The 8,377-nt window shown below is 32.1% G+C and overlaps 1 long non-coding RNA gene across 1 annotated transcript; it reads right to left on the minus strand.

Annotated features, from left to right (window-relative positions):
- Positions 1 to 4,051: 4,051 nt before the first annotated feature.
- LOC117242731 lies at positions 4,052 to 7,606 on the minus strand. Its single transcript, XR_004495328.1, has 3 exons — positions 7,479 to 7,606; positions 4,491 to 4,605; positions 4,052 to 4,187 (listed from the first exon to the last, which is right to left on the minus strand). It is a non-coding gene; the product is annotated as an uncharacterized LOC117242731 (long non-coding RNA).
- Between the last annotated feature and the right edge of the window lie 771 nt (positions 7,607 to 8,377).

Raw genomic sequence — 8,377 nt, forward strand, 5'->3', positions numbered from 1 at the left:
ACCTTCATGGACTATCACTTCATAAGTGTGAATAAATATCTTGGTTGTTAAACATATCTGAATGTTCCTTCAGTACCTATAGTACCTCATAGGTAAAGAAAGAGGGAAATTATATACCTGCTTTATGGACCTAAGAGCGGCGTTCGACAGACTAAACAGAGAGGAACTGGAGGAGAAAATGAGGAAAATGGGGATTAGTACAAGTGTACTCATCGAATATTACTGTTAATGAATATTTATTGTTGAATACATCTGAGTATTCCTTCCGCACCTATTACGACAACCCACCCCATAGCCATGAAGGGAAAAGAACAAGAAAGAGAAAGAAGGGACTAGAAGATGTGAGAAAGGGAAGGACGCAGACAGAAGCAGAAGAGGAGCAAGAAGGATGACAGCAGACCAAATTATAGAAGAAAGAAGAAAGGAAGAAGCAGAAGAAAGGGGGAAAAGGATAAAGGAATCCAAGTATAATATAGACTACAGAAACATAGCCAAAGAAAAATTACCAAAGTACTTAGAAGGGAGGATGAAGTGGAAGGACAGAAAAATACCAGCAAGATTCAGATGCGGAAACGAGGCCAAAGCAAGGGAATACTGGAAAGAAGAGGGAGAAAAAAGATGCAGACTATGTAGAAGGAAAGAAGACCTGAGGCATGTAATAAAAGAATGTGAAATAACGGGAAGACCAAAGGACATAGGAAAAACGCTAAATGAGACTGGGGCAGGTTTAACAGAACTGAAGGCAATGATAGAGAAGAGAAGGACAAACGACAGGAAGGATGCACAGCAAGGAGGCTAAAGACCAAAGTTGCAATAGTTTTTTAGTCATTAGTTGCTAAGTTGTAGTTTCTCGTTTTAGTTTTTAGAGATAAAATAAGCAAGGTAGTGCAATAGAATAGAGTGGAAAAGAGATGTAAGAGATGTAAAACCGAAAGTTCATTCAAAGCCGAAAGGTATGGACTAAGCAATAATAAAGTAAAAGAATAATACAAAAGGATCCAACAGACCAACAGGCGATCAACATTGTGTAGTATCAGTGATGTCTAAGGATGCAAAGCCTTCAGCATTTATATTTCCCCCCAAAATAATCAAATTTATCTGCCAAGCAAAGGACTAAGCCGAGCCCTTATCCGCTCACACTAATTGCCAAGCAAAGGAAAGAGTAAAGAGAAAAACAAAGAAAAGAGGGAACACTGTAACATTCATCTCGGAACAATGTAAAAGCCAGATCGAACAAGAAATTCCTCAGGCTGGAAAAAAGACCGAATGAAAAAAATCTTTCAAAACCAGGAGCGCACTTAGCAGAGATGAAGAAAATGTAGCAGTGAAAAAATGAAAAACACAACATTCTTCCCTCGGGCTCGTATATTTCGTGATGAACTCTTTATATCACTGCAATCTAAGAAAAAGATGGATTCAATGTATTATATGGCATAGATGGGCACATGAAATTTGCATAAATGTTGAGAGCTGATGGTTTAACTAACTAGCACTGCTCATTAGATTAATTATATGATCTCTTACGTCGTATCGCAACTTATTCCGATTATGTCCATGAAGCGTGAGTTATCTGTAAAATATAATCGTAACGTTTAGCTTCCTTTCATAGACTTAGCTTATTATAGTTCGTAACGTCGTCGGCTGACTTGGAGCCTACATATTCATGCACACCATCAACAGAATGTTTGGATCTCTCGTAAAGCGTCTTTTAACTGTTTTGCCAACCGATGCACTGATAAGGCGTCTTTCTCCAACACTCACTGCTGAAGTCATCAGGACATGGATTGCATTGGGTGATCGACATAACGACGAGTTTTTGAAATTGTGGTCCGGCGGCCTACTCTAAGACAGCGTCGAACGATGACACCGCGCTCCTTTCTATATGGCTAGTCGTCAAGTCACTTCAAGTCCGTTCGAATCTATCAGTTTAAAGAATCGGTGCCAGTGCACTTCGCTGGGCGTGTGTTCTCGTGAGCTTTCGTGGGGAGAAAACGAATTAGAAAAGAGAAAAAAAGGGATAAAAGCCGAAAGAACATTTCTTGACTTGGGCGATTTGCAACGCTCAAAGAACAAAAAAGAATGTAAGACAATTACTGGGGAAAATTAATTTTTATTATAAATTTATAAAAGATACCTGCAAACTCCTGGAGCCACTTCATAACTTATTAAGGAAAAATGTCGAATTCATCTGCAATGAAAAATCTCAGAAATCATTTCAGAAGATTAAGGAATATCTCTGTTAAAGTCCGGTCCTAGCAACATATGAGCAAAACAAAGAAATATTCATTTATACAGATGCAAGTGGTGATGGTTTAGGAGCCGTTTTAAAACAACCCCAAGATAACGGTATGTTACACCCGGTTGCGCACTTCTCAAGAAAACTGAAAGCAAACAGAATCAATGAGGAAAGCAATCTATCTCGAATGCCCTGCTATTAAAGAACCGATTCAATATTGGCAACATTACACATGACTGTTGCTTTGCACAGAATGCTTGATATGAAATGAACCTTATAGCGACAGCGTTCGTAATGAGAACTAGCTGCAGTGCGTATATAGTAGCAGATGGGTTCACGAAAATTGCATCAGGTCTAATATGGCGTTCTACGTGCACATCAACTGTAACTCGAACGATACACGTTGCTGAACCGAATAACAAGCGTATCAACTAAAAAATTGTGAAACAGAGATAACAATGAAGCGTTCATAAGTAATCTCAGTTAATATATCTTGAATTTTGTTGCTGCATTTTCGATGATAGCGACTAGTGTTATTTGCAAGTATTGCAAATGAAAAATTCAGTCTTCTAGAACTAGAAACTGCGGCTTAGGTTCCAAAATTACAATTAAGTGTGAGTACTGGATGAAATTTTTCAACTCATCTCCACTAATTGGCAATGCCAATCCATACCAAAAGTCATCTGAAATAAATCGCAGGATTGTGTTGGCGACTTTAGAAAGCGGAATGGAAAAGATAAATTTATTTTGTGGGCTAATGGATATTTTTCAGGGATCGGCTATCAATAGATACTATGGCTGTCGGGAAAATTTACATTCTGTTGTCTTACGGGTATCTAATCGTCCAATTTCGAGAGCTACCGAAAAAGACAGAAGAAAAGTTAGCGTTTCGGAAGAGAGAACGCCAGGAAAATGAGAGAATTGAATTTTTCGTTCGGGCTTGCTACACTCCTCGGGAAACACAGTAAGAATGTGCTTGATATAATTGTAAAATCTAGATTTCCCAATCTTGCAGCGTTGCATGGGAGAATAAAACGGGCACAGGACAGTACAATGATTAGTATGAAGGTGACAAAGATAATTGCACTATAAACCATATCAGTGCTGATAAAGTGGAAACTTATGTCATCACAGAAATGTTTATGAGATCAAGAAAGAAACATCGTGCCAAGTATAGTACATGTATTGGAGATGGAGATAGCGAAACGCATAAAGATATTAATCCATACGAAGACATTGTTGTTTAAAAGAAAGAATATGTTGGTCATGTATAGAAACGAATAGGCACAAAGCTAAACGATGCCAAATAATGTTAAATAAACTGTTTTCGAATAATTACGACTTACGCTAGGAATAGCGAAGAGCATAATCCGTGCATGTCTTAAACCAGTTAAAGCTGGATTCCAAGTCACTTTACACAAAGTTCATCTGAAATATAACTTTTGTTTGTATTTACTTTTTAGATGAATATAATTAGGTGCTGTGGTCAAAACCTGAACCCTCATCAACATTTTATTGCCGACCTATTAAATTTGTATTTATGAAAGAAAATGTGGCATTGGTTAGGGGAGAAGGTAATAATGGAAATAAATAATCTTTCTCTCAATACATACAATTCAGACAATGATAATATAAAAGTTAACTTTGTATTGCGCTTAGCCTTGTTATACGGTAGCGTTGGTAATATTTTATCAAATATAAATGTCGGTTCAAAATGTTGTACCAGTGGAGAATCTTCAAAGAAAATGAAATCGATAGAAATTATTCAAAAACCTCGTGTGTGCAGATATTTCGGCGTTAGCACGCGAGCTAAGAATTTAATCGTAATTCGACCGTGCCAGTTTGTACTTTCAGGAAGAAAACAACCTTATTGACCGGACAGTTCTATGTAAATATTTATAAATCGCACATTAGGCAAACTTGTTTACGAGTTAAAATCCAAAGGTCTCAGCTGTAAGAACCACAAGAAAAGATAAAAGAGACGTACCTTCGGAATTTCAACCTCATAAACGTCGTGAGGTAAACTGTTTTCTTTTTGGGTTCACACAAGACAGAATATTGGTATCTTACGATCCCAAGAATTATGATCCCATTGATACAAGTGTGTATATAACAAAACAAAAATGAAACGTATTCTTTTCATTTGTAATTTTAAATAACGCATAGAAAAGATAACGCATACATGAAGTTTACCACCTTCTTTAAATGGTATAATGCATTCCATAATTAAAAGCGAATAAAGAAACGAACTTACCAAAGCACCATAGGAAAGAATTTATGAAGTTTTATCTTACTCAGGAGTCAGTTTGCCTGAATATCACAAAATCCATTCACCTTAAATTTCTGGCAACGAAATTTCTTGAAATTTCCTAAAAAATGAATTTTAACAGACTTTTTTTTCAATTTTTTAAATTTTAACAGTTAATTTAATATTTTAACAGATAATTTAACATTCTAACAGAAATAGTAACAAGGGAAAGATAGCATGTGCAAAAATGCGTGAAAGGGCATTTAGAAAAATCAAAATAATTGGAAATATAATTAAAAAGTGAAGAGAAAATATCATGGGTTTCATGCCTGGAGCATAAATGTGAAAAATTTCCGCTTTTGTGACAAATTCTACATCCTTTTCTTTTTTTGTTTAAATTGAGCTGTGCATTGAATTTCATGGCAAAATAATATATAATCATATATAAATATCGAAAATAATAATCATTTTCTTTAGTTTATTTATCAAAATGTCATTTCCTTATATTATTATGATACAAAGAATTATATATATTATTATACATTATATATTATTATACATACAAAGCATTATACATCATATATATATATATATATATATATAATGTATATGTATAATGCAAAATAAGGATATAAAAATTAAAATTGATTTCACAATTACACTTGAATATGGTATGAAAAGTAAGGTTTGAAAGAAAATTTCAGATACATTGATTTCCGGAGTTATTTAATTGCTTTTCATGTTTAGTTGTAAATTTCCACAATTGGCCAAATTGCAAAATTCATGCCATTGACATTAAGGAAACAATATAGAGTGTAATAAAAGGAAAACAAGAAAATACAAATTCTGACAGTGAATTTAGTAAAAAATCAAGAAAAAGTAAGACAGACGTTAGGAAACTATAGCAAAATAAAAGAAGCTCGAGAGGGCAGCGGTAACCATAACAATAAGAAAGAAACACAAGAGAAAGGTCACTAAAATAAATTACAAAGTGTAAAATAGCAGTAGAAGACAAAAAACAAACAACAAGTAGGAGCAAGGAAAATAAGTTATACAATAAAGGAAATGAAGAAATGATTTTAAATCAAACCTTAAATCCTACAGAAAGTACATATAATGTTGAAGGGAACAAAGAATATGAAAGACAAATTAAAGAAGGTAAGAAAAATTTATCATTAATTAAGAGAGATTTTATATTATAATAGAAAGATACCAGAATATAGAAAAAGGTAGGAGAAAAGAAAAGAAAATGAGCAGATGAACAAAGCAAAATGGGCAGAAGAAAGAAGCAAACTAACAAAAAAAAGTGAGGTAATAGAAGAGTCAGACAAAATTAAAAGAAGAAAAGAGAGGAAAAGCTATTATTATAAAAAGGTTGTAAATAAGAGATAAAGTAGAAGAACCCAAAATGAAATTGAACATAAATAAATTAAACTTTGTTTCAGGGCATCACTCTTTTCTGGTCATTGTTTGTATCTTCTAATGTTATTTCATGAATATGAAGATAAATATGAGAACAAAAAATAACAGTTTTGAGTTTAGCGATCAATTGTTTCACAAGTAGTGCTCAATATATAAATTGATTTGGCAAAGGCAACTTTTGGTATTTTGTACGAGGAGAAAAATATATATAACCCAACTTATATTATAGCGAAAACATTCATGGTGTGGACAGAAATTAATGCTTTAATGGTAATCTAACATAAGGACAAAGTCAACCATACACAGTATAGGTATATGGTATAAGAATATGGGTTCTCTACTACTCAACAAGAACAGATAAAATACGAACACATTTCCTAAAAAGAACAATAATAGAAGAAATAACACAAATACTTCCTGGATAAAAGAAAGAAAGAATAGAATAATCTACCTATAGTGAAGTATATAAATATGCTAAAAATATAGAAAAAAATAATTAAAGTTACTTACATATGAAACTGCTATTAATAACTAACAGAATAATCAAAGTTAGAGTAGCTGGGAGACAAGAACGATCATTGAATGCAGAAAAAAGCATAAAATACAAAACAGATGAAAACAAAATGTATAATATGTGTAAGAAAAATATATTGGATAATATTAAGAATTTACAACAAAATTCATTAAAAAACAACTTTCTTTTTCTGACAAAGAAAAATAGTTACGAGGACTGATAAATTTTATTAAAAAGCAAAAGCAGCATTAAGATAAGATCATTTTATCATAGAAGAATAGCAATTCAGACAAATTCACAAATTATAATAATCTAAGAACAACTTAAATACTTTGTTATGTTTGTTTTGCAATAACCAATGAAATTAAAGACTTTTAACCTAAGTATAAATATGCCATAAATAATTTTATGTAGAAATAAACATAAATAATATTAGATAAATAGAATTTTTCTTATTGAAATGTGACAGTCTGTAATAAAAGATAAATTAAAAAAGAAAAAATAACTTTAACAAAGAAGAAATTTATAAAAATTTATTCTTAAAAAATTGTGGCCAATCAGATACGTGAAATAAAAGATTATTAGAAGAAACATGATTAGTCTAGAAGAAGATCATACGAAAGGAGAAATGAAACATGTACCATATTCTCTCAACATACGATTGCGAAGAGGTTTACTTACTCTATATTTCATTTCCGAACTTCTTCGTTTCCATGCAGTCATAGCAGTTCAAAACTATTTTATGAAAATTAAGAATTTCCTACATAAAATTATTTGATTTGCAAGACCTCATATATTTCTAAATTACTCACACAAAATTAGTACAGCCTGTGAACAATGCAAACATTAAAAAAAAAATAAGCGATACAGTAGCTCAAACAAGGACAAAGGTTGAAATAAGACATCAAAAATAGCAGTTATTATTCAAATTTGTATGAAAAATCCTTGAGAAATTAAATTCTTCTTTAAATGAAAGACGGTTATGTATATGAAAATAAAAAATGCAGTGAAAATACAAAAAACAAAAGAAGAAAACTGTATTTGTTATTACGACTTACTGTTGCATGTAGAATAATTTCCATTTCGGTTACTGTACCACCCCTGTTATTAAATAGGTTTTGGGGTTCGATATTTAATTGATTCACACAGATTCAGTTTTTATATTCTGTATTTCGCCACCATGTACAGCCATATGAACGCACAGAATACTCTCAGATAATTAACACGTGGCGGAAGAAGTACCAACTTCGCATGTAGGAACTATTGATTATACCAACATGACATTTATCTCAACAGATTAAACAGTACTGAACGCTATGATGATGCGCTAGCATGATATAATGTCGACGATGAGGTAGCGTTGTTTGCTGATTGGTTATACTTCAGGACTACAAGTGGGACCTCTGTACGGTCGCTGGTTAAATCGGTCACTTTGCGATATGTTTATGAAATCTAAACGTAATTCTTTTGTTAACATTTTCATAATTATACCGCAATTTTAGGTTTAAATAAACAAATATTTAATAATTATTTTAATGTCGATTACTATAAATAACGATTATTATAGTGCGAAATTTTATGTGTATATAATATGTTAAAATATGTAAATGTATGTAAAATAAAATATATAAATGTGTGCATATGCAAAATATATTACATGTTTGTGTACCTATATTCAAAATATGTAACAGTTATACTTTATATTACGTTATATTTTAGATTACGAACTTGGTTCTTTCCGTTCATTATGTTCTTTTATTACAATTTAATTGTCAGTTGCAAATCGATTCATAAGATTCATAAGGGAAGGATCTTTTTATTGCAAATAGACTAATGGAAAGTTTTTCTTTAAAATCAATTGCGAATAATAATTTTAAATAAAAACGGAAGAATAAATGTCTTTCCTAAAGGAAGAAAAATGAATAAGTTATGAAAATCTAATAACTAATAAAATTTT

This window comes from Bombus vosnesenskii, unplaced genomic scaffold, assembly GCF_011952255.1.
Source record: "Bombus vosnesenskii isolate JDL3184/JDL3185 unplaced genomic scaffold, Bvos_JDL3184-5_v1.1 scf7180000016276, whole genome shotgun sequence".
In the NCBI taxonomy this organism is placed as follows: domain Eukaryota; kingdom Metazoa; phylum Arthropoda; class Insecta; order Hymenoptera; family Apidae; genus Bombus; species Bombus vosnesenskii.